The sequence below is a fragment of the Oreochromis aureus genome, linkage group 11 (assembly GCF_013358895.1).
Source record: "Oreochromis aureus strain Israel breed Guangdong linkage group 11, ZZ_aureus, whole genome shotgun sequence".
Classification (NCBI taxonomy): Eukaryota; Metazoa; Chordata; class Actinopteri; order Cichliformes; family Cichlidae; genus Oreochromis; species Oreochromis aureus.
In genome coordinates, this window is record NC_052952.1 from 31047967 (window position 1) to 31075332 (window position 27366).

The 27366-nt window shown below is 39.7% G+C and overlaps 1 protein-coding gene across 2 annotated transcripts in view; it reads left to right on the top strand.

Moving 5' to 3' along the window:
• sema6e (sema domain, transmembrane domain (TM), and cytoplasmic domain, (semaphorin) 6E) overlaps positions 1 to 27366 on the top strand; it is a 149736-nt gene that overhangs the window by 15703 nt on the left and 106667 nt on the right. For both annotated transcript variants that reach the window (XM_031756705.2, XM_031756707.2), the window contains exon 2: positions 2712 to 2799. The gene's annotated coding sequence lies outside the window, so the exon portion shown is untranslated. The remainder of the gene's footprint in view (positions 1 to 2711; positions 2800 to 27366) is intronic.

Below are 27366 nucleotides of genomic sequence, written 5' to 3' on the forward strand. Positions count from 1 at the left end.
ACTGAATTTGATCTGATAGAACGACTAGCAGAATAATGCACAAAACCTTGATTATGACTAAAAAGTTCATCCTTATAGAGTATCTGCAGTGGGACAATGCCATTTAAATGTCTCTCATCTCCTCAAGTGAAAAGGAAAGGTCACAAATAAGACTGAAACATGGCACTCATCATCACTATGAAACCTCATGATCCGCTGTACTGATGGGAAACCCCTTTAAACTTGAATTTCCCCCATCAGGGTGGATTTGATATTTGAAGTTGGCTCGTTTCTGCTTGAGGAAGCAGCACAACATCTCCTTGTGTCCTTTTACTGAACCACTAGTAAGTAAAGACATTTAACAAATTAATCTTACCCATTGTTATGGTTGTGGTTGATCATGTTGTTAATGTCTGTGTAAATTGGTTGTAAAACAGCCTTACTGACAAGAGCTTGTGTATATATAAAAAAAAAAAGACTAAAATATTAGCTTCAAAATAAGGTAGGTGAAAATAAGTTCAACATGTGATTGGCCTAAATATTTTAGTGGCTTTCAGCTTTGAGTCGTCACACGGATTGTCACAGCCCAGATCATACACTCTGGAGTGATATGAAAAGTGAATAAAAAAGAGAATAAATATTCCTACAGCGAACTCGGATGATTAACCAAAGGCTGAGAGTTAGAGAAGATGCGAGTTTTCACACTGAGATTTTTTGTTTTCCATGCAACCTGAAAGTTTGTGCTTTATAGTGTAATTAAATAGTCATCAAGAACTGCTAATCACTCCTCCCCACCATTGATTTAAAAAAAAAATGTGCATGTGGTGTGCTTTGTTCATTGGAACTGAGAAATAATGGTGTCATCTCCAGTCTCATTGTGGTGCATTTCTTTACTTTGGTCACTCGAAAAGTCGTTCCTTAGGCGTGAGCTTGGAGGATATATAACCGCAATTGATTCTGTATACTGAAATGACTAAAAGCTTGAATTTGCCCAAGAAAGCAAATAAGAAAACAAGTAAACATCCAGTCCAGAGATGAGGCATCCATTTGATTACTCCTTCAGCTGTAGCTCCCAGTTGTGGTTTTGAAATTATTCTATTAGAAGGATATAGTTTATGGGTTTTATTAACAGCTGAGTATGAGCCCAGACTAGTCCAAAGTTCTAGTGATCAGGGATTCTCTTTCATGCTCGTCACACGCTCAGGACAGATTAATATAACACTAAAAAGAAAAATCTCCAGTACTTCTCTTTTATGTCAGGGCTTATTTTTTGATTTTTGTCAGTACTGAAAATGCAATTTAAACCGTTTTCAACGTAATATGTTTGATATTTTATATATTTATGTAGCAATTGCCACACAATACTGAGTTGTATATTTTGTGTCAATTGCCCCCCATTTCTAGACATGTTGCACGAATCTACCAGATGGCCTGATGTATGGTATTTAAATCTTCCTTAGTTCTGGTAAAAACACAAGAACACAGTACTAAAATCTTCTAGACGCATTTAGGGGCAATTTAAAGTCTTGAAAGTGCAGCAGAGATAGCCTGGAACCTTTGTAGCTCAGGCAAAGGAATTTGTTTTCCACAAGCCCTTATCTTCCTTTTGAAGTTTTGTGTTTTTTCTCAGACAGTATTGTAAGTTCCAACAAATAGCAAACACAGACCCTTATTGTCAACATACCACTGATACAAGAAAATAATGACCACACGCCTAATGGTATCACAATAGCTGGTATAGGACTGTTACTGATGCACAGCAGTTCTACTTTCCATTTGGGACTTGTGGTCCTTATGTCAAAACAGTGAGAACTTGAGAGAGAAAAAATATGCTGGCGAGCTGGCTATGCCTTAACCTTAACTGAACCATCATCAGCATGTGGCTGCCAGCTGGAGTGTTTGCTAATCCAGAGGATGCTGCCTCTGCAAGTCTTTCTGGGCTCTGCTACTTGAAATTTGCAGGGTGTAAGGTCAAAACCTCAGTCATCACCATTTGTCTGAATTAATATTGGGACAGGTGGAGATCCAACTAGGTCATCATATTACACAGTATTTCCCCAAAATGCTTAATAGTTATGGCTGGTTTAATAATTGAGACTCTATACACTCCCTATGGCTATATGATAAAGGAAATTAAATACTTTTGCTATAGGATCAGGAACTACGTCCTTCTAAAGGAAAGATTATCACTTGTCAACTTTTATGCATCAGTGACTCAGAATTTCACATTTTACATTTCAGCTCAGATGGAATGGTTTTTTTGGTAATATCAGGCTGTATAAAGCTCTGTTTAGGTTTGTGCACTGGCAAGGTGAAGACGTTTTTCTGGGAGCAGACTGCCAGAGCAGATTGTGAGCTGAGATGCCATCATCAGATTTGGCAAGTTTGGGCTCTTGGATTTGTCAAAAGATTTTGTTCACTTATTGCAAAAGCAACCTGTTGTCATGCAAACAGCATTTCCAGCAACGTCTTTTCCTCAGAGTTCAAAGCAAGTTGATTCACATTTTCATTTCACATTCTGGCATTTTTCTGATGAAAGTGAATAGTACACGCAGCAATGGATACTTTGTCATTGTTATCCATACTTTGGAGTTTTAGAGATTTGTGATGGAGAATGCAACATGACTGCTATGACTGTTTTTCAAGGCTTAGGCTGCATCACCGTAAGCTGTCCTGCATTATGTCTGAGATGTACACAGATGTAAGAGTCATCTCTTATTTTTCATTCACAGATTCACTGACAGCTGGAGTGTGTACCAAGCTGGTCTAGTTACCTGTTTGGTGGATGACTGGATTCAGCAGACTGTTTGAAAAGTTAAGGTAAGCTTTGCTGCTTCTTTCTAAAAGTGTGACTTTCTAAATGGATCCAATGTAATTAAAAGTTAAATAAGATTTGATTTGATGAGGCACAGAGTCACTATTCACTGATCTTTCAAATGCAGTATTTAGATTGAACTGAATATATGTGACAGTGAAAGGTCTACTTTCATGAGGCATCTACAGAGGACACTTAATTAATGGATGGTCTATGGAAACACTGCTACTGCTGCTTTTTTAAAATAGGTGATTGAGCATACAGTACTGTATCTATCTAATTAATTTAATCAAAGGTAAGGAACCAGCTTTAACACATTTGTCATACTGCATTATTCAAGGACAAACTTAATTTAGTCCACTGGTTTTTAACTAGTGGGCTAAGCAACTGAATGAATATATTTTTTGGTAAATACTTTACTGATAGTATTCCTTTATTCAATTAAAATACAACTTTTTCTTGCAAATCACATAAATTGTGAGGTGTTAAGCATGTACTTTTTTGGTTTCTAAATAGCAGGGGGCATTCATAAAGTTAGAGAACCACTGATTTAGTCACAGCGTGCATAACAACCACATATTACAGTGATACGTAGAAAGTGTGAAGGACTGAGCTCATGAATTGAGTTTGCAAGTTGTGTTCTTGAGTAACATTTAAAACCACACTAGAAATGGATGAAAAATGATTGTTCTGTCAAAAGTGCTTGATTGGTCAAGATTTCTCTATTTCTGTTTTTGCTCTCACTGGTTTGAATTTGACGAAGCTCTGTTAATGGCAGTTGTTGAATTTGATGACATATGGGACTGTTTGCCTACATTGCCAGAAAATGAAAATGTAGAGTTTGTCAGATTGCACAGTGCACTTGTTAGAATGGACAGATGGGAAATGGTTACTTTAAATCAAGAAGTTTTGGTTCCTTATGTTGATTTAGAGTGCTCATCATCACTGTTACTTAATGCCCTCAGGGGGAAAAAATGTCCAAAGTCTCTTCATTCATTGGTACTCGATAATTGCAAATTGGCACATGTCTAGTGTAGACCATGTCAATGTTTTCTGGTGCTGTGAGCTCTGTTGTCAGGTAGACAGGTAGTCAATGGGGAGAACAATTGAACAAGTGCATCAGAAACTTGTAGCATCACAGAAAAGCTATTGTGTCTGGCCAAGCATTTCCCTTGTGAGCTTGAATGTGGACAGTAGAGGACAGGGCCAAGGAGCGCCGATGACAGGATGCCTCATGGGAAGGCTGGAGACAGATGGCTGGCCAGATGTAGCCCTGCTGTGACCTTGAAGGCATCTGAAGGTAAAAGCATAAAATGTCTCAAAAATGGCAGACAGAACAGCAAAGAAATGGGAGTGTTTTCTTGTGGCCTTCTCATGAGCGGTTTTGGTTTTTAGACTCGTTGTTATGGTCTTTGTTCTATTAGCATGTCATCATGAAAATTCCTAATTTTCTTTGCAGTGAGCTGAAGTTTTTGTGCACATCAGATTTATATTTCAGCTCACACTGTTGGAGTTTTGGGGGTCCGGGGATTATTAGACGCACGAGGCACTCACTCAGTTGCACAGCTGTAAGTTGGAAAACTTTTCAAGCAACCCTAAGAGTAAGATCTGATGTTGCAGGGAGGTAAAATTACTCAGGTTTCAGTTCATAGTCATTTTCACACATGTACTGCATACATTTTTGGAAGAAAAAGGTCACAGCACACTGTGCACAATTGCCCTTTTGCACTTCAGGACCCACAGCAGGAGTTTTGTCAGGCAAGGGTGCTGCCTCGGCAGAGTCTGCAGGAGGTAACCACTAGCTGGCTGTGAATTTGCTGAACTATTACCCATGCTGTTCCTGCATTAGTGAAAATCGCAAAAGTACAACACACAGACTTTGTACTATGTAACTCTCTGCATAAAGACCATTTAATTTATTTAATGTTCCAACAAACTGTTTTGGATGTTTGCACCAGCATCACAAAATGTCTAGAAAAGTACTGAACTGCAGTGTATGTGTGAATACAGATGCATGATGGACTTATTTAAGCTATTTTCCATAGTTTACCTTTACGGTTATTCATGCCAGTTAATAATAGACACAGAAACTGAATGTAAACATAAGTTAAGAGTCTTGTTCATCTTTGCTTCACTGTACAATGTTGGGCTCTCTAAACACTGGGAAGTATCAGGTGTCAGCATGCACATTCTTAAACCCAGTGTTTAAGGGTCTCTGTGAGAATATCTTATTTGGTTATGTCTTCCTGATTCTCTCTGGATCGTGGAAAGAAATGAGACTTTATTTTAAATTTGGAGTGAACTTTCCACTGTTGCTGGCTGAACAGTAGTGATTTTATGTCAATACTAGAAGAGACACACTCCTGATGCAATTCAGGCAGCAGACTGTGAAGCAAACGCCACCAGCAGCCTGATATTGTACAGGCCTCTGGGGCTTTGAGCACAGCAAAGGGACAGCCTTGATCAGAGCTGGGAACTGGATGGTGAGCTGAGGGTGGGGGGGTTGCTGTGAGAAATAAGAGGAGATGGAGGAGGGTAGAGGTGTCAGGCGAATAATTGGGGTGAGGAGATCTCAGGGGTGGATAGAGGGAAGCTTTATTAAGACCGCTCAAGTCTGATGTGCTTGCATGGCCGCCTAGCTCTTCCTCACACACCCACGCCTATGGGCCAATCCGCCGTTTCCACAAGAGACTCTGTAACAACAAAGGGATGAAGGCCAAAGTCCTCAAGCTCCTTTCAGTCACAGATAAGACAAAAGACCCCATTACTTGAAAGGCACTGATGGGAAGGCAGCAGTATATGGATCTGCCTTTTCTTTTAAACCAAGGCTCATTGTTGCTTCTTTTAAGCTATGCTGCTGTTACTTGCTGCTGTATTATATCCTGAGATCCTGTAGATTTGCTAAGTTCAATGAGGTGCTGGCAATGTGTTCATTGTTGTACCGTAACTGGTGAATGCTTGATAGTCTTTTTGAATTCCTCCACTCGTAGAGGAAATGTTCTGACCTCTTTGCTAAGTTCCTCTGAAATGTACGCTTTTGTCATTAGCTCACTCTGACACATTTAGACACTGCACAATACGGTCTGTTTTTAATGCATTTTGTTTGTGATGCAATGAATGCACAACTTGCAGATGTACAAGCTCAAAGTGTAGACAAATATTACCACTTCATATGGATAAAAGATGAGTAATCTCTCTTGTTTTGCCTCACAATGGAAAACAAACTTTCCAGGGTGACTTCCCCCGTGACTGATCGTATCAAGTGTGATGGTGAGATTAGGAGCTTAACTGCTTATTTTCCCCCGCTCTGTGAACATTGAAATGTTACTTTTGAGTCAATGAAGTTCCCATATCAATAATTGAATCCTTTGTAGATGCGTGCTTCCTTGAGTTTGGTATTCTGAAAATGTTTGCAGTTTCATAAAAGCAGATTTTTGTGAGTGACACAACAAGGATTTTGAGTTGAAGCAGGAGGCGGTTATGGGGAGAATTAGCGGCCTCCCCCAGTTCTCTGCTGTAAATTGGTTTCTGTGGAAGTCATGAAAAAGGGGGCTTGGAGGTCTGTTTTCTGCTTCCTTAGTAGCTTGCTAATCCCCCACGGCTCTGGCTGGAGGGAGAGCTGCTTGCACATATACAACCGTTGTGGAAAATGGCGTTACTCCTCCTCCAGCCCTCTTTCGTCCTCTTTCCACTCGGTCCTGCAGGGCTTGGCTAATCCTCTGCCTGGTCATGGCAGGGAGATTGCAGCCTTTTTCAAAGCTGGCTGGACTTCAAAGTTACAAGGATACAGGGACTAGAGGAGGTGGGAGAAAATTGGGTCCACCGCAAGCAAAGACTGCAAGGGGTTCACCTCAGCTATTTCTTTTGCTGTTTATGAGGTGACACTGAAGAATTTGTGGTCTCAAAGGAGAGACTTTGTTGATCGTAAAGACAAGACCTTAGAGGTGGTGGCTTTTTTTGGATTATGATTTCTAGATAAAAAGAAAAAACAATACCCTTATGCAACAATGTGGGGCGCCAACATAATAGACACACAATTGATGCAAGACTCGTGATAAAAACACTAAAAGCTTATGTATGCTTTTAACTCTTTAGAAAATCAATCATGCTAGGTTTTTTTTAACTTTTGTAAGAACTACTGCCAAAATGCACAACGAAAAGGGAAGTGGTATTTTTTTTCCCTATTATTTTAGAAAGTTTGTTTACTTTGAAAGATCAATAGATTTTGAAGTCTTTTCTCTACGCGTTTCTTTTATGTTGGCCTAGTCTTATCAGGTTGTCATCAATTTAGCATTGCCCAGTTGGACTCACAGGTGCTCAAGATTTTGGTTCTGTCATTAGACTACTCTTTGTTAGAGCTTCAGCACTGATGTTTCGTGCCAGTTTTTTTTTTTTTTTTGTCCATTACTCTTTATTCTACTGGCAAATTTGTCTAATTTGCTGGAAATGCCTTTGAATACCAATCCTTTGTTAAACTCTCAGATGACAGAGAGAGATTAGAGTGAGATCATTCCAGATGAAGAAAAATGTCTGCTATTGAAATTTTGTGTAGTAGTGTGTAGTTGGCTTTGTGATGTGTTGACAAGCACTACGCATGTTCACTCTGAAGAGTCAGACGGGAACTTCATTTGCATGTGTGTTTGCATGTGTGCTGCGACACAGCTCGTGGAGACGATTAAAGCTCTTTGCATCCTTGAAGCCATAATGTCTCAGTTTGTGTTTAAAAATGCTTTTTTACTACTTGGAATAGATTAATCTAATAAAATTGAGAAAAATGAAAAATACACTTCAAGGATATATTTTTTTAAATCATTCCGATTCTTATTTGCCAATTTCAGAAATCTGTTTTAAGTAGTTTTACATAAATCTTGATAGAAATAACTCGATATGGCTTGTAAATTCCATTTTTTTTTTTTTTTGTAAATCTTACAGTCTTACTTGGTATTTCAGTGCATTGTTGATGCCAGCTAGCCTCTAATGTAACTAAATATTGGCTAAAAACAACCCAAGAAAAAACTGAGTCAATGGCCACACTGTAATTCATCTTTCTTTAAGCTACTCAAGCCCTTTAGGTCATTGTGTAGCCTTTCTTATTTAGATTTTGTCTGGCTTTTTAAATATAGCTTTTAAAAAAAAATCTTAATGGCTTTAACAACTTATTTTATTTAAGGTCTTGACTACAAGCAACCATGATTGCAAGTTTCTTGGTACTCCCTATTCACCATCTCATTTATTCACCAGCAACATGGTAATTACTTTAAGTGGACTCTTGGGGAAGGGGAGGCACGGGGTTAGGATTTTACATGATTCCCTGTTTTGGTGTTCAGGGAAGTGTGCAGTCAATATATAGTGCGTCAGTCAGATCTAATTCACACCCCTTTAACCAATCGGGTGTGAGATGTCAATAAGCTTTTCTAAGCTTCACCCTGGGGTAACCCTTCCTGAAGGTTGGTTAGTTTTAGCTCAACTAGGAGGATTATGTAATTAACCATGGTTTCCTTAGTAACTGCTGTTATGGAGTTTCATTGTGTTCATTTTATGTCATTAGTACCGCTTACTTTAAATGGATTTTAGATGCTATCAATATGCTCATGGTGCAGAAGACCTGCAATCTGTTTACTTTGTTCTGAACCGTAGCAGAAAAGTTTAACATGTTGTTTTTTTTCTTATATGCTTTAAGGTTTAAATGGTTTAATTTTGGCATGTTGAGCTCAGATAGCACTGGCCGATGTCTTTGAAACAAAGGTTGTGCTTACAGGAAAGTTTAACAATCTGCGAATCGTTTGCGTGTACTTCTCTTTTAAAGAAAAAAAGATTCCATTAAGTATGCAGGTAATAATTTTTGAATTTCTTTAACCACCAGTTTTGCAGGGCTTAAGCTGACACCTTTATGAAGTCTGACAAACACTGGAAAGTCTTTCAGCTAATGGAGCACATCAGGACACCTTTTCTGTGACAAATGATAATATGGTAACCTAAAAATGTTATCAGGTACTATGCATGGTTGCAGTAAACTGGAGTAGAGCTATTTTGGTCACTTTTCAAACACGCAGCAAACAGTTTATTTATTTTTTTATTGTGATATGATCATAAATAGGGCTATATAGGCCTTACATGGCTTAATGAACATGATCAACTGATATTAAAAGCGCTCTGCCAAAAGAAAGCAAAAGAAAATTACGTCCTTCCTAAATCACTGCCTGATAACATGCCAGCATATGCCAATCACAGCTGTTCCCTGCACCTGAATCGATAATGGACTGTCAAAACAAAAATCAAAGAGTTGGCACATCGGAAGGCAAAGAGCTTGTCCTTAGAACCGGATCATTAGTCATTGTTGTTTAGAAAAACTTTGGATTCAGAGCAAGGAATTATAACCAACAGCAAATGAAACAAGTGCTATAGAGTTACATATAAGTGACAAAGCAACCCAAATAACCTGTGCAACCACAAACAGCTGTATGATCAGTGCACAAAGGCCAAGAAAAACAATGCAATGATTGCTAATTTGAATCGTTTAGCATCAACTCAGACAGTAAAGGTGTTAAAGTGAGCCCGTACACCAGGTCAGCGTATCCAACCACTTCACAACAATGGAATTAAATCACTAACGACCAAATTGACCAAAGATGTTTGTCCACTAAACATGGTGAGTAATGAAGGCGGCAGGAAAATGGTCAGTGTATATGTTATTCCCTCATGCAACCATTTTTCCAAAGTGGCAATACCAGCACTGTTTACAAAATATCACAGGGGAAATGGAGAGGGATCACACGGATGTCAAGTACACAGCTTTAGGTTTTACTGACATCCACCCTGCAGGTACAGTAAATGAAGTGATTTTATATTTTGCTTCCAGGAGATGCACTTGGGCCAGGTGAACTTCTTATTCAACAGCAAATTTCCACATTATAAAGGTTAAAACAATGTCAAAGATGTGTCATATGGGGGCGTAACAAACTATTACACGCCTAATTAACATCAAAAGTACAAACATTCATGCAACAGAGTGAGTATTGTCCAGGAGGTCTGTAGATTGCCTGCTTTCTGGCTCCTTTATTGTGTAGGTCAGACCACACCAACCTTCCAAACTTGACCTGCATTTTCATTGCAACTACATGCTGTGAAAGCTTTGTGACTAACATCTTTCAGCATGCTTGCATTGACATTTTGTCACACAGCTGCCAAAGTGTTTAAAACTGATGCCCTAAGGACAGAGGAACTCAAAGGGTCAAAACGTTACCAGCTATGTTGTCTTCTGGGTTAATGATGGGCAGAGTTGGTTTTGGAGATGTAACTTTTCAACTTCCAATGAGATTATTATATTTTTACTGCGAATAGCATGCTGTGACTGCTGCAGAGCAGGAGGCACTTTATCCAAGAGCCTCTCATATTTCTTAAATTGATGTTTACAAATTCCCTAGGTGGGGCATTAAGGAAGATTGGTATATTAATTGCCAACGCATGCCATCTAAACGGGTAATTGCAAGCTGTTTGCTGGAATGCAAATGTGCTCAGCTTCAGTTTGATGGAGCTTGTTTATTGAAGTGCTGGTCGCTGACAAATTAAGATGGTTAAATTGATGCCCTCTGCTTTTAAGTAATCAGTTTGTTTGCTGATTGTTGTATTAGAGTAATAGCAATTTGCCATTTTTCTTTCTCTGTTTTTTTTGGGCATATCAACACATTAACAACAGCTCAATGGCAAAAAGGACACGGTTGGGATTTCTGTGTGCGACACTAACAATTATTTTCATTATTTGCTAATCTTCCAATCATTTTAAATTATTTATTCAAATGTTTAGATTAGTTGTTTGAGACTTTTGGAAATGAGAACCTTTAACTTACCTGAGAACTATGACTTTTACACTGGCGTTTAACATATAACAACAACAGAATGTAACAAAACAAAGGAGCAGATGAATTAGTTTGTATGGAGTACATTTCTCTTCCATTTGTGCTGTTACTGTTTTGAGGCTGAAATATCCAAGTATCGAAGTCCATAGCTACATGAGTTAACCCATAATTACTCATGTGTCTAACAATAACAGCCCTGCAGATGGTTGTGATTAATTTATTTGTTTTTTATTTTTGTCTTGCTCATGTATATAAAATTGAGGTAATATTTTTTGGCTACATCACCACACTCTGTGAGCAACTAATCAACTCAATGTTTCATCACGATAACACATGCACCCCAGCTTGTAAATTGTTTTTTCCATATCCCGGGGTTCAGCAGTGCAACTATAAAGTATGCAAATGTGATTTACTTGCATAAAAATACATTCTGAGCCTCTTGGGTATTCTTCCTCAATAAAAGTGTTTATATCTATAAGAACCAATGAATATGAATGACCTAGTTTTTTTCATTTCTAATCTTATAAAAAAGACATTTACCTGAATGCCATTTGTCTCTGCACCACTATGATTTGAGTTAAGCCACCTTCAGCCATCAACGTTACCATGAAGACTGACCATGACTGATGAATGTCTGTGGTAGTCAGCTTAAGACATTGGCATCCCCCTGCTGTTCCACAATACCCCAGCACCTACCGTTTTCAATAATATTGGCCGTCCCATACCTTTACATATGTGTGGGTGTTTGAAATAAGTTCATTTTCATTCATTCCCTCTCAGCGGGCTCGACTCCTGCACTTAGTATCCAATTTCTGCCCATTTGTGGGCGTAAGCAGCAGAACACTCTTTCTACAGCTGCCGCTCGCTTCCTGAATTTCTCCACACATCAGCACACACCGTCTGCAGGGCTGATCCATGGAGAGGGGGGTTAAGCGCTCTCCTCATAAGCACCTGTGTACCTCAAAGATCAGGGGATGAGAGTGGGCGGATGGGATAAGAACAGAAGGCGAGGATGAAGCAGTTGAGAGGGTGAAGAAGGTGATTACTGAGGGCCGGCTTCAGAGAAAGTGGCACTGGGAAGAAAAGATGATAGAATTCTCTTTTCATTGTGGTACAGCTGAACCTTTTCAGACACACACAGTTACTTGTCAGTCCTTTCTTCCTGTTTGCGGTTATTTTCAATCACTCCGCCTGCCTCTTAGAGCCCATCGGTCTGCCCTCTTTCTTGTATTTCTTTTCACCTGTCTTGTCATTTCTCTCTTCAACTTCTGTGATTGGAGAATACTGAGCATCAATGATCTAATCTCATCCCTATTCATCACTCCAGGGCCTTTTCCCTTTTCCCCCTCCCTTTCGTCAGCCCCCACATCACTCAGTACACAGCTTGCCGCCTCTGCTTTTTACCTCTTTGTTTCACATGTTTTGTTTAGCTTTTAAGTCCCCTTTTTACTCATCCGACTGACTTGCCTACCGTAGAAAAGTTGACACGGCATCACAAGCAAAAGGCTTGGTAAGCTTTTTAGAGCCAGTCACGGTGCACCATTTCCCCCATCGTAATTACTGCTGAAACAAGCAGCTCTGGGAAGTTTCAGCACTGGTGGACCCGTCATTACTGACAATCTCCCAGCCTTTATCTGCCATAGCTAAGACGCTCTTGCACTGCGGGGCTGTGATGATTGCTTTACTGAGCTTGGGTAAGAATACGGGGGGGAAAAGAGGATGATCAGAGACTGTGCAGTTGGAGGTTTTTCATAACGGTGAGAGTCATAGCGGTGAAGCTAAAACCCTTAAACTTTAAAAAAAAAAAAAGTTTTTTAAACCAAAAGCTGCCCAAACCTTCCAAACCACCATCTCAATGTCCATGGTGATTTAACACTCTCCAGCTCCAAGAGGAGAACTTCAAATCTATTACACTCACCCTGTCCTGTCAAGCATGTTTTTGCTGAGGTGTCCAGCTCTTGGCTCCCAGCCTCCTGTCAACACAAGGCGCTAAAGAACACCAGATTGTTTGTGCCCTTCACATGAAGGCATCAGCACTTGGAGCTCAGGATGTCAGGAGTCATTTACTTTTCCTCGAGGAGTGTTTGCGTCAGCTACCAACTTTCCCATGCCAAAACATGCTTCTTTTTTTTTTTTTTTTTTGGCCACACCTATTACTCGTCAGTTACAAACCAGTTCTTAGAGAATCGTGTGTGAGTGGATTGAGACCATGATGCAATTTGGAGCTTTTAACTGTTTTAAGGTTTCTGTAAGGGGAACTGTTATGCTCATGTATTGATTTTGTGACTCCTAAAAAAAAAAAGTGCACAACATAATTCGTATACATCTCATACTTTGCGCTGGTGCAGCTCTTTCACTGCTCTAAACACATCATTCTTGCTTCCATCCTCCTCCCTTAAAGACAACTTCCCTCTGATTGGATGTCACAGACAGAATACTTGAGCAGTAGGTGTAGCCAATGGCCTGAGATGACCACATTAATCCTGCCTGTTCTCACTGACATTGTGCTGACCCAGTTCACATATTTTACTGAGCCAAAAAAACACTAAATAATTGGAACAGTCTTAAATCTTGAGCTTTTGAATGGTAAGAATAACTTGCACATACTCTGACTGCATTACTTCAAAAAGGGGGTCGCTGAGGCGCTCTGTAACACCATTTTATTCTAAACAAATGTATTCTTGGAGCATTTCAGCAAGCAAAACAGACTGATGTGCATCGACTTCCAAGTCTTCAGCAGGATCTCTGGGTCTTTGGCACTCGTCACGTTTAATATGAACAACTTTTATTTATATATGCGAGAAAATAGGCCCACTATAAAGGTTCCCTCTTTCTATTTTTGGAGTACACCTCCCACTTTGCAGAATAATGTGTGGAGTCTAAAATCAGTGGTATACTTGAATTGTCTAAATGGCCTAAAATGTGTACTTAAAAGATTTTGAAAAACATATCAGAAGTACTTGTAAGAGTAAATGATAATTTAGAAACTTTTTTTATCTGCAGAAAGCTTTTTACTCAATATTTCTTGGGTTATTTACATTTGACAAAGCATGACTCATTGCTTCGAGAAATTGTTAAGTCTGGCATTCTTTGTGGTTGAATTGTTATTTCAGAAGCCTTTTCTTCCATTTTTAGGAAACAAATGTATTTCTGGCTTTGAGATGAGTCACTAAATGTGAGCATAGTGGTAATCAATCCGTAGTAGTAACCCAAAGGCTCCGGAAATGTTTGCCGCTGTAGACCAACCAACTGTTTTCACCAGCCATTGTGCGGCATATAGTCTGCCTTCTGTGCTCACTGCTTGTGCTTCAGTGTTCCATGAAATAACTTGGCTAAATTTGCAGGCTCGTGGGTGTGTGATTGCATGCAAGTGCGTGTTTGTGCGTGTGTGTGTAGAGCTCCATCCGCTTCCAAATGGACGTGGGACTGTGCTAAAAAGGGAGAAGTGAGGCAACTGCTGGCAAAGAGCAACTGCGACCCAGCAGGTGGAAACAGGTGTCATTACTTACCTGCCTGGCTGTTAGCACCTGCCCCAGGTGGAAAAAACCTGTTCTTGAGAAAACAACCCAGGTAGAGGGACACAAGGGAGTGAACCTTTTTATTTTTCCATTCTGTAAGCTTGGGCGGGCTGCATTACTTCTTAAGTGTATTCTTGTGGTCATTTTGCTTCACACAAACTTGAAAAACAACTTAAAAATGCACAGCCTTGCTGTAATTTTGAGTCTCAGCAGAATGATTTGGAAATTTACCATAATTTTATTTCCACAGCTTGGAGCCAGACTGCAGATTTATATGAAGAAAATATTTAGTAGGCGATTTGTCATTGAATAGAGAGTTGGTCGTAAATTACTGTTGCAGAATTGATAGTTTATCTACTGCAGTCAAAAATCGGTCTTCAGTTGTGGACATCTTTTCAAGCAAAAACGTAAAATGCAGTCATACTTCCTTAAACAACTTCAGAATAACTTTGAAAGCCAGTATTTCACATCTTTTGCCCTTCATCTCAAGTTCACGTTTTCTGATTTACAGAGTAAAAAAAAAATGACTATACTGTTTTTACTGTACAGAAACTAGATGATGGCTTGTATAGTGTATATTCAATTCTTTTAAGCTCTGTTACCAGTTTTAACACTGCTGGTACTCTACCACCCCATAATCTCATAAATTACTCATCACTTGATTTCTACTCAGAGGTCACATGCATAATTCAGAAAACATACATAGTATCATAAAGGAGTAGATTGAAATTCCAGTGTTATTGGTGTTTTGTCTCCTACTAAGCTTGGGTAGAATATGTAAAAGTGCAGCATGGGAGTTTATTTTTACAAGTAGAGCACAGTGGGAGGATTTTTTTTTTTCTCCCCGAGGTTGTTACAGTCTTCTCAGTTCTCTGCACAAGCTTTGGATATGCTTTCCAACTGCATAATACCAACTCCAACCATGCCGGTGTTGTCTCAAGGGCAAAACCTGAATAGGGAGTAGCTCGCTGCCCCGTTGATGGATGAAGCTCATCCATGTGCCAAGTTCAACAAGTCAGCCGCTCTTCCCTTGCCATGCACCCCTTCAGCCTTTCTTTCAGCATACTGGTCTGTGTGCCCCCTGCTATTGCACTCATCTTCTCCCTTTTCAAATGGTAATAACACTGAACCATGCTGGAGCTCTTCAGCTAGGAGTGAACTCTCTCTTCTCAGAAGAGAAATTATGGATGGTCATGCAGAGTTTTTAAGGTTTGGCCCAGCAGGCACCAAGAATTTTTCCTTGTGGCCGAATCATTTTGGCCACAGTCTCAGCAGCTTACTGCAATACACCACGGGTCTCTGGCTATTGTTATTATGCATAATGGAACAAAATCCAGTTTCAGTGCCCTCTCTGCACACCCCCTCCCCCCCTCCCCTCACTCTCTGCTCCACAACCACTAATGTAGGGGATGTTGCCTGGCTTCTGCATGCTAGCGTGTTGACAACTGCCCATACTAAATTAAATTTGCCTCTTGAGCAACATAAACAACGCACATCCTCTCCCCCCCCACCCCCATCAAAGCCCGTTTAGCCAAAGGACAGACAATGACGATCAAAAGCTGAGCTCCAGCAAGGCTGCTCTTGGTGTGTTTGGCTTGTGGAAAGCGTGGACATGATCACACATAAACTAGAGAGAAAGAAGAAACATAAATTTGCATCTGTCTTCTATTGTTTCATGGTTCCTTTTCCTTGTCTATTCATCCCACAGCCATCAGCTGTCAGTACACCTGCCAGATAATAAACAGAAAGCTTTTTTCTCCAGAGCTTTTTTCCCCCAGAGTTTTAACAGATGCAGCAGTTTCAAAATATTTTTAAAAAATGTACAAAGCAACAGTATTTGCATCACAGTCTTAATTGTCGTGGAACATTTTCTTTCTATAGTTCCTCAAAAAGGTGTTGCAAAAATGCAATGTGACAAATATTCATAACTGCTCTGAACATAAAATATTAAACGTGCGCAGCTGTGGTGCATTAGAGGTATGCATTACGACTGTGCCATTGGCAAAGGTGTAAAATATTGCCCATTACAGCAAATAAATAACAAGGCATTGTTGCAAATAACAGAGCGGTGCAATCAGCTGCTTCTGCAGTGAGTCTGTCATCCTTTGGGAAAACTACAACTCCACCTTCTTGGACTGCTCCACTCCTTATTCTGGCTTGCAGCCTCAGTTTGCTCACTGTAGTGGCACATGTATTAGATTTCCACCTGCTGCTGCTGGTTCTACTTATAGTGACCCTTAAGCTCACAGCAGATCTCCATAGCAAAAGGCAGACTGATGTCACCAACTGCCATCCGCAACAGTGGAGTGGAACCACTGTAGCTCCAACTGTATCACTGTGGGAGAACATCCTTTCTGGAGAATAGGCTGAATCATATATCAGGCTGTCTGGTCAACAAGTCACCAGTAGGGAAAACACAGTAACGGTTTAGCGGACACTGAGCTTTCAAAATAAGTACATGATTGTCAACAGGAAGTCAAAAGCAAATGCAATTATTCTCATAAATGTAGAAAAAAACGTTTAATTAAAAAACAAAACAAAACAGTTATTAATATTACTAAAGCGGTCCTCTATAGTAAAGTCATGATGCAGGGAAATACTGCTTTGTTTATTGGCTTACATATAACTCTTAAATATAATGGTTTGATTTTAGGGCTGTGCGATATGACCAGAATCTCATATCCCGATAGAAGACCTCTATCGTCCCGACAACGATATATATCACAAAAATTTTACATCTTCTGTAAATTCTGTGACTCTCGAGCAACTTGTGTGAAGTCTTTTCAGCTGGGCGTCGTGTACCTGGAGTCAAGTGCTTTGACCGATGCATGAAGCTATACGTTTTTAGACATAAGTTGTAACGGCTCATGTGTAAAGTATTTATTACAGGGCGTGCTGCTGGGAAAAGCCTGTTCTAACGTTTGAGTCGAAGGTCTATTTTGTTTTGACTGGTCTTTCTGTTTCTCATCATTTCAGTTTATTTTGAAAAATCTCAACAGTATCTTCAGCTCTATTGTGAAAGGTTTATGTGGAAAATAAACAAGCGGACGGCGAAGCCACACGCTGGGTTTACCGACAACGCGTAAAAACAGTCGCTTGTCCGTCCGTAGTGAAGCGATTTTAAATATAAGAGAGAGAACTTTAAGAAATTAATATAGCCACTACAGTGACCATCAAAACGATGAAAAAATATTGCCGTAAACAGTTTATTTTGCGACACCATGAAACAAACGATGGTGTAATATGAAACGATAGACATTTTCATATCTTCATCCGATATATGTCGTTATATTGAACAGCCCTATTTGATTTGCTGATTACAAATGTGATTGATGTATGAAGACTTATGCCTGAAGTAACAATTGAAAGTATCAAGTTTGCAGCAAGTGCAAAGTTAAGATTTAACATTAAAACTTAACATTTAAAGGCTTGTTTTAGGGCTTGTGTCCCTAATTCTTAAAGTCCTAGTCTTTCGTGCCTCACAGTCATTAAATGTTCATGTGTGCTCGGTGGTTGAGGTTTAAAATCACTCCCAGGTGCATGAAGATTTTCAATGAGGCAGCAACAGCTTTGGCTTCTGTCTGTTGCATTGAACTCTTGCAATGTAGGAAAACTGGTTAGTAGGACGAAGTCTAAGATGCATTTACCATATGTTGCCTGCCAGTTCTCCTTAAAGGTTTTGACTTTGCATAGAGCAATAAAGTACTCTGACAGCACTGGTCAGCAAAATTAAGTGATATCTTTTTCTTTCTCTGTCTCTCTTTCTGTCTCTCTCACAATCTTGGCAACACTTAATCTTCAAAACAGCCAGACGTGTCCATGAAGGGAAGGCTACACTCTATTAAACATTGAAATGAAAAGCACTTATTAAGTTCTTGTCAACATAAATAAGTTTAGGCGTGTGCTGTGAGCCAGCAATTATAAACCAGTTCTTGGCCAGTTTCCAAACCTGTTGTAGTGAGCAGTATTTACTCATGATCGATTGTCAGCTGATTTTTGTTTTTAATTCCTTCAAGGTTCAGGGTTCCTCTGAAGCAGTTTCTTGTAACTAGGCTTCTATCTTTCTTATACTGCACATGTGAAAGGCCACAAGTTCCTAGAGTTCATGTAGGGGAAAAAACACAAGAGTACAAGAGTCCAGCGCTTGTTCCTGCAAATAACACGAACCAAATTGGATACAGAGACAGAGGCTGTTGAGAGAGGACAAGCCAGACTAGATGACCATCTGGCCCTTGCAGTGTCAGTGACCCAACCAATATGCTGTTGATCTTTTTCCCTTAAATAACTCCAGTCTTTATTGCTACAGCCTTTATCAAAACCTCAGATCATGGAAGAAAAACTCTGGGTCGTAAACAGTGGGTTGTTCGCTTGATTACAGTTGCGTGCTAGTGCTCGTGTGTGCGTGAGTGGAATCTTGTTGATTGTCTGCATGAGCTGATTGGTGGTGATTTGTGCGAGGGAGGGATGGAGTGACAAAGTAAACTGAGGTGGGGAGTGGAATTGTTGACTGCCAAGTTGTAGGCTCACTCTATAACTTGTCTGCAGCTTGCTGCATAAGTCATGTTTTTTTCTTGGGGTTTTTCATAACACAAAAAGGCAGCAAAGCAACAACTAGGGTCCTCTCAAAAGACATTAATCTGAAGCTGGCACCGCTCTGAAATGATCACCTCTCACTTCATAAGTCTTTATTATGGTTTAACAACCCTCTAGAGTTGAAGATTGCTCTGTTTGTTTGGGTTTTTTTTGTTTTCTTTCATGCACTTCTCAATAATTAAAGCCTGAGGTTAAACAACACTAACTTGCCTTTTTAAAAAAATTCTGTTTGGGGTACCTATTGGGACTAAATATTGGTTCACAGTATGAAGGAAAGCCATGCCTCCCAGTGGTGATGCAGCATTGTGTCACTGCTACTGGATTTCAACACGAAAACACGGCTACTCTCGCAGAATCCAGGCGTGTGATTAAGAAGTTGGCAAAACGATGCCTGAGTGCCTTTTTTAATGTCTTTTTTTTTTCTTTTTCACAGTTTATTACTTGTGTAAAACTAAGAAATATGGAAACAATCAGGTGACATTTGTCCAGGAGGGAAATTCTAGGGCTCTGTAATTTAGTCATTTGTGTAAGAGGGTGGCAGTTTGGAGATTTTTATTTATTTATTAGGATTTTATTGGAAAACATTCCCACTCTCATTTCCAGTGACTTTGACTCTTAATTAAATGCAGCCTCTAAGCAACCCTTTTATAATTTATGACTGTATGATGACAGAGACGAAAGAAATCCTGTCTCTTCAGCAGAAAATATACGCATGTCTGATGGTTTAATGCTACATTCATGCAAATATTGCCTGCTGTCCTTGTTTCAGCTCAACTATTTGTTCTTTCATTTTTCTCTTTGCTTCTCTCTTTGGTACCCCTCCCTTTCTCTTCTGTTCTCTGCTCCTCCCTGTCATCACCTTGGCAAAAACCCTTTCACAGGCCCTGAAACGCTTAATTGACTTTTCATTGGCACAAGCTGTAATTGGCTTTTAATCACCGTTTTACATCATGTTTTGAAATTCAAATCAGCAGTGTCAGCTCAGAGAAAGGGGCCTCTTCAGTGCTTTGCTGTCATTCACGGATGCTACAAGAGGAGCATCTCAGTATTGATGGCATGTTTAACATCTTTCACTTGCTAAGCGAGTGAACGGAAACTTCAGGGTTTGTGTATAAGGTCCCTTCTGCAAGCACCAATCTACAGACTGAGTGATACTTGATAGAAAACATTTGGTTTCGCTGTGGCTCTTTCAGACAGGCAGCAGTTATGAGACGTTTGCACCATTTGCACAAGAACTCAGTTGGAACCAGGTAGATGGTGCCTTTCTTGACCTCACTCACCATTTAATGCTAGAAGAACCCAAACAAAACCCACCAAGTTCTGAGTATCATAAAACTAATATGTGCAAAAAAGTGTGCATTGTGTTATGCAAACAATGCTTTTTTGTTCTTATGGTGTGTGTAATGTAACTATACAGAGAGAAATATGTATATAGGTTGATGGGTTCCATTTATAAACTTGCCATGGATTTGGCTGAAGGCCACATCAGGCATGAAGATGTGCATTGTGAGCACTGTTCGATAAGTCAGGGTCAGTCTTCCACCTCCGCTCAACACTCTAAAAGCAGTTCCCACGCTCTCTGTTACCGATGGATGAGAGATGAGAGCAGGCGTGTACCCTTGGATGGCATCAGTTTTACAGTACCCTTTTTTGTGTGTGTGTGTGTGTGTGTGTGTGTGTGTGTGTGTGTGTGTGTGTGTGTGTGTGTGTGTGTGTGTGTGTGTGTGTGTGTGTGTGTGTGTGTGTGTGTGTGTGTGTGTGTGTGTGTGTGTGTGTGTGTTAATTTCTCTCTTTGTTCTGACCAACTGTGAACCTGGCAGCAAAGCCTGAGCCGTGCATCAAGATGTCTGTAAACTCCTATACTTCAGCATGGCCTGTTGTTATTTGTGCTTTGCTTGGATAGCAAATCGCTTCACGATTCCCAGCTCTAACCCTTTCTCACATTGGTTAGAGAGCCATAGGAGACAAGGATTAGCATACATAAGTGTTTTTTTTCCTTCACTTTCTGTCTCCCTTTCAACTTTTAGCTCCTTTTTTTTGTTTTTTCACATCAACCCTCTCTCCTCTTTGTCAATTCCTGTCACTTTCTCTATTTCCTCCTTTCATTTTCTCCTTTTTGCTCCTTTCTGTGTTTTCACTCTCTCCTCTCCCTGGTGGCTGAATGATCGTGAGTGACGTTTAGCAACTCTTCAGCCGCCAGGAAGGCTTTGGGAGAGAGCCCACTCTTTTTAGAGCATCCGTGATGCTCCCCAACAAATTGTGACACTAAGACGAAATGTAAGCTGGCAGCCAGCGTGTAAACCGTTCAACTCCTTAGACCCTGGACAGGTTTTTTTTTTTTCACTGCTGCATAAGACTTATTTCATTCTCATTTCACTCTCCTTCGGCACCCGGCTGGAGAATGGAAAATAATATTTTAGATTTTATTTATTTATTTTTTTTAACTTCTGGAACAGAGCAGAGGAAATCCTGTTGCTCGACAATGCCTACTACCACAGTCTTTCAGCTGCTCCAGTGTCTTTCCTTAAATTAAGGTTGTAATTCAGTCAAAGATTTGCACTTAAATTCCTCGTTTTCTCACTCGTTTCTGTCTCACCTCTACTAAAACTTTCCTTTCAGTTTTCATTATCATTGAACTGTCAGGACAAAACCTCCTTGTTGTAAATCACAGTTCTCTTTTCACCCCAGCAGGAGGGATTCATTTTCCAATTCACTTGCCACATGTGATTAATTTTAGTTGAATTGTGAGGGAGGCAATTATGATTTCAAGTAATTCATGTATTACTTAACATTGAATAGACTCCTTAGGTCATCATTCAGGCACTATATTAACTTTAAATAATCAAAAATAATCAACTGTGATAATGCACATTCTGAAACTGAAATGGGAATTCCGAGCATTAATAAATATCTTTCGAGTTTGTCACCTGGCAGATTCATGTGTTATTAAACACCCAGTCAAATTTGAATGAATGGAAAAAATTAAGTAGATCAAATGATTGAAGGTCTATGCTATTTGCCAGTAGCTGATCTAATCATTCAAATGCTCTTTCTAGTTCATTAATTCTGATGTTCTGAAACACTGTAAAATTCTAACGTTGTTGCTAAATCTCGATGTACATATGCAGGTTTATTATTTTTAATAGTCCTACTAATGCACTACACAGTTGCGTGGACTAATTCGCCCATTTGTGCACCACCCTAATTGGTACACTATGTGCAATGTAAATAAAAACAGAATGTACAAGTCCGAGATATTCTAGTATTTTATGATTAATACTAGCTTATTTTGAATTTGATGGCAATTCAATTCATTTCAATCCAATTCAACAAGTCTCACAACAGTGGGGATGGGGCAACAAAAGACTAAAATAATAAGTGGCACTGAAATGAGAGAGCTGGAGCAACATTTTATAACAAACTGACAAAATGTCACTTAACCTAATTAGCTGATTGGTTAAAAAAAAGAAAGAAAGAAAAAAGAGCAATTTAGAGAGGCAAAGTGTTTCAGATGTAATGCAGGCTGAAGCTGTAGCATACAGAGAAGAAGCCATATGTGACCATGATCCATGGGTCTCGGATTTGCAAGTCATTGCTAGAGCAGGGCGATATGACCAAAAATATTTACCACGATATACATTTGAAAATTTGCGATAACGATATAACTGACGATATAATTGACACTAGACAAAATACTTTACAACTCCACAACTTTGATGGTGTTTTTTGCACTAATAATGTATTTTCACTTAAACAAGCAGCTGTTTTTTATGTGCATTAAAGTTATATAAAAATTAACAGTGCAAATGCAAATCCTTGCTGACAGTTTAACCAAAAGGCATTTCCAGTGGAAATTGGCCGACACATCCTCAGCATAACCATGTATAATATCCACAAAACTTAAAAAGAGGTTATACACACACAATACGGTAATATTATGTTGAAGCACAGTACGTATCACTCCGCGAGGCTCCTGCCTACGATAGCCGTAATGCTCCGACAATCCATCAAGCGGTGCAGCTTCGTAGCTTAGCAAAGTCGTACTAAAACATTTGACAGATTTTCGAGCGCCGTGTACCACATAAAATCGTTTCGAGGTCAGTAAACACAACCAGAATTCATACATAAGGCACACGGGATTATAAGGGGCACTGTCGATTTTCAGAAAAATCAAAGGATTGATTTTAAGTGTGCCGTATTTTCCAAACAACACGGTAATAACGACGGCCCGCTAGCATGTGCTACCAAAAATAGTGCTTTGTTGTGTATCTGACGGACGAAAGCTAAACCAGTTCCACACCACTGAAGTTGGAGCATTTTTACAAACCAGTTCTGGTTCATCCGTTTCATTTAACGATCCACTTTCGCTCTTCTCATTCTGCATCGCCGCCATGTGCGTATGTAAACAAAGGCACTGCGCATGCGCGTTTTACCCATATTCTATCACGATATTTCATTTTCCTATCGTTGCCCAAAATTACACCGGTACCGTGAATGGTATGATATAGCCCAGCCCTAGTCATTGCATTGTTTTTCTACACAGCGCCCACACTTTTTTGGATTTGGGATGTACATGAGCAGTGCATCAGACGCTGTGGGTTGGGATGATAAATGCTGGCAAAGAAGATGGTTTGTATGAGCTTATTTAATTGTAATAAGGGGATAATCCTTAAATTCCAGCTGGCTTTAATAAAAATTAGAAGTTCCTAATGTAAAATGGTCACAGTATGGTGTCACTGTGGCTCGCCTGAGCTGCACTGTCCTGGTGAATAAGGGCTAAAATTCTCAAAAATAAAATCTGTAGAAAAACCCCAAAACATAAAAAGTCACAGTGGTAGAAGTTATTTGTGGTGATAACTCTGCTCGCCATCAATACGACTCTTCACAAAATCAATCCACCACTGCTTTTGATTATCAATCGATAAGAATTTAATTCAGGAGAATGAGCTGTTCTGCAAATTTTGGCTTGCAGGGCAGATACGTTGGACAAGGGCATAGCTAGTTTAAGAAGCTGTGTGCTGCTGTACCAGTAAATGTAGTAACTGATTGAGCGGGAAAACCACAGACTTAAATGTCAATGGTAAAACCGCACACACTGTGTAAAGTGTCACTCCCACATTAGCTCAGTGGTTCAGCAACCTCTCATATTAAGCTTCAGCAGGTCTTCTGTCCAACCCTTCATTACTGATGCCCCATTATCAGAATCTTTGTCCCTCTGAGGCTGTGAAACCAGACTGATAACGAGGCCTGCCATTTGAAAGGCCACAGTATTCTCACTGTGTCATGTCTCATTACAAACCACCACGATATTTGTTTACATCCTCTCCTGGCCCCTGAGCTCTCTTATCAAGACCTTTTTTTGTAAGAGCCCCTGCAGTCCAAAGCACCTTCATCAGAGGTGGGTCCGACAATTTCTGCATTAGTGTGAAGTGCAGTTGCACTCTATATTTTCCATCCTCTGCTGCCCCCTCCTCAATTACTTTTTTTCTTTTTCAGTGAGATGAGTCTTATTTCTGCACAATTGCACTGATTGTAATCTATTCCAGCTTTAAAAAAAAGAGCTCAACCTGAAATGAAGCCATTCATCACAGAGTAAACAGCACAGAAGGGCAGGGGCAGGAGAATGTTAAGAGAAAATGCTTGGGGTAGAGGCAACAGAAGAGAAATCCATGCTGAAAAAGCAAACAAAGCATGACACCCTTTGCCTGACAGAAGTTCGCCATCCCCTGCTCTCCTCACGAGGATGTGACATTTAAGAGGGTGGTGTCTTGTTATTGCAGGCCTAATTAACATTCCACGTTACGCCAGCTGGAGATGGACACCCTGCCAGTGCCGTCCCCCTTTTCACCCTCGTGTTTGTCCATGAAGTTCTTTGCTTTCTCTAAGTGTAACTGGCTCTCAGTGTTCCCTCATGCCCTGAGGTCTTTATTGTGTGACGATGCACACGGGCTCTGCCAATGTCGTCTCAAATGTTCCACTGTGGTCAGTCTATTTGCCATTGCCAGAGGTGTCAGGCAGTAGTAACCATGGTGACAGTGTAAGGTCTGAATTGTTGGAGGTGTCGGAGCCCTCGGGGGTGCTGCAGATCTAACTACAAGAGTCTGTCGTGCCCAGTGAACTTTCTCTGTCAGGTCAGTTGCCGTCTTATGACAAGATGTCAAAAGTGTCACAAACGTCATCCCAGCGCCGAGTGCGGGAACTGTAAAATAACGTTAATTTTTATGAAGACGTATTTAAATTGAAATATGTTTCTTAATATATCAAAGTGGCCGTGTCTGTGGAAGTTTCTCTTTGACAGTTTTGCTTCCACCACGAATGTTATGATTGCTGATGTGATTATTTTTGCATTTTATTTCAACCTCCAAGCTGCTGTTTTTAGAATGGGTTTAGAGGAGAATTCCTGTCTGACCAAATCAATTACCATCGGTTTAAAGCAGTAAACCGGTTGGTTAAATTTAAAGATCCCAAAGCAACAGTTAAATAAATGGGCGACTTTAGTCTAAGAACACCTGCACAACTTCCAAACTGCCATGAGGATGGTTTTGGCAAAGGATTTCTCTCTGAAGTAAAGTAGGTTTAAAGCAGTAAGCTGATTACTGCGCAAACTTATTATAAGTTGATTTAGCTAGACTGTATATAAAAGCTGGACATAACATAACATAATATAACTGATGACAATTTTTTGTAAACTTCTGTGAACTAAACCAAGAATCTCAGGATCCTGTTCACTCCTATGCTAGTGATTTGTTAAATATAGACAAGCTTAGTATGTAGAAATATGTGAGTATTCAAGTGTTACGTTCTTAGTCTAGGCGTGTGTTGAATGCAACAAGAAATTGGCCCACTCCCGCCCCACCAAAACAAGAATACAAACAACAATATCTTTTAAAGTGCTAAGCAGCCATTTATTTTCTTCAGCAGTGAGCAGTGCCAAAAATAACAAACAAAACTCCCTAATGGTCCCTACGCTTTCCTACACAAAAATGAAAACCAAACCAAAGACAATTCACTTAACTAACTTCCTAAACGAAAAACAGGAGAAAACGTAATCAACAAAAATGGATTCTCACGCCTACTAGGCTGCTGCAGTGAAGGATATATACAAGGTGAACAAAATGTACGATCGCTACTTGACAAATCTATTTACAGCTATTTACAAAATTGACATAATAACGCCAGGCACACACACGAGGTTATACCTGCTAATCACTTTGTCAAAGAAACTCTACACTGCAACGAATCAACACACAGGTTCTTGGTTGGATGGTGGAGGTTAGGAGAGAGGGGGCCAGGTGGCTGTCATCTGGTGGCTAAATACTGGAGGTGATCGACCAATTATCCAATCCGAGGATAGGCAGAGACTCCACCCAGCTACTCAGCAGGCACGCCCAGGTGTCCACCTGAGAAAAGGGGAAGAAACCCACAGCCATCCTCTGGTGGGAGGAGTCACTCATAAAGCAAACACAACATTGGATCATAACATAAGGAACAAGATTTTTGCTTTATGTCAATACCATTTTTATATAAACTTGTATACACAGGACCTTTTTTCCCCCCCCACATGTCAAAGAGTTGAAGTTGTTACCCCATGGCTTTACTTTTCAGACCCTGAATGCTATGACCATCATTTACATGCATTTCTATAGAGATTAGAAGGGAATTTGGGGATTTTTTTTTTTAATTATATACTTCTATCACACACAGTCGATATCGCCACAGAGCTCATTTAAAATTTGAAGTAACTCTTCAAAAATTTTACCCCAAAAAACACGAGTTTTTTGTTTTTATTTAGTTTGTTTTGATGTCGGTAATGATCAAAGCAACGATTTAACAAAAAAAGAAAAAACCCATCTCTATATTCACTCGCCATCCTTCAGTGCTTTCCAGAAAGAGCTGAAAACATTTAGTGTGTGAGAACAAGGAGCAATCTGACATGCAGGGCAGGGGGTACAGAACTGAAAGAAAACAGAAAATTGCAGACAACAAATAGTGGATAGTGACTTTGAAGTATATATATTTTTTTTTGGTACAGGCGCTGTACTCGCCTAACTTATTATACTTGATGCTTAGATGTTATCCTTTTTGCATAAAACCTTAAAAACACTCTCTTCAGTGGAGAAACAGAACGACATAATATCGGACGTTGCTGCAAAGAAAGTAAAATCAAGGTTATAGAGTTCATGGACCTCTTGGGGGAAAAAAAAAAAAAAAAGCGAGACCTCTTTTTTTTCCTGCTGTTAGTCCTCATTTCCTAAAAAGGGGGTAAAAAGCTTAGCTATGTAACAACAATTTGATATTAGAGCATGAATTTTTGAGTAAAATTAAAGGGTCAATTTTTTTGAAAGGTTATTTCAAATAAATTATGATTTAAAAAAAAAGGCTTGAAGTATTGTTAGTCACACAATTGTCACACTTGTCACATTGACAATATTGTGAAATAGTGTGAATGTGATGTATCCAACATTACCATAAGCAGTGGTGTGTGCACCTTAACCAAATAATACAGCATGAAGCTGTGCACAAAATGTGCCCTAGAATTCTTCAAACTAGCCAAAAATACACCAAATAAATTGGCCTCCTCCTGGTTTTAGCACATGTGTATGTG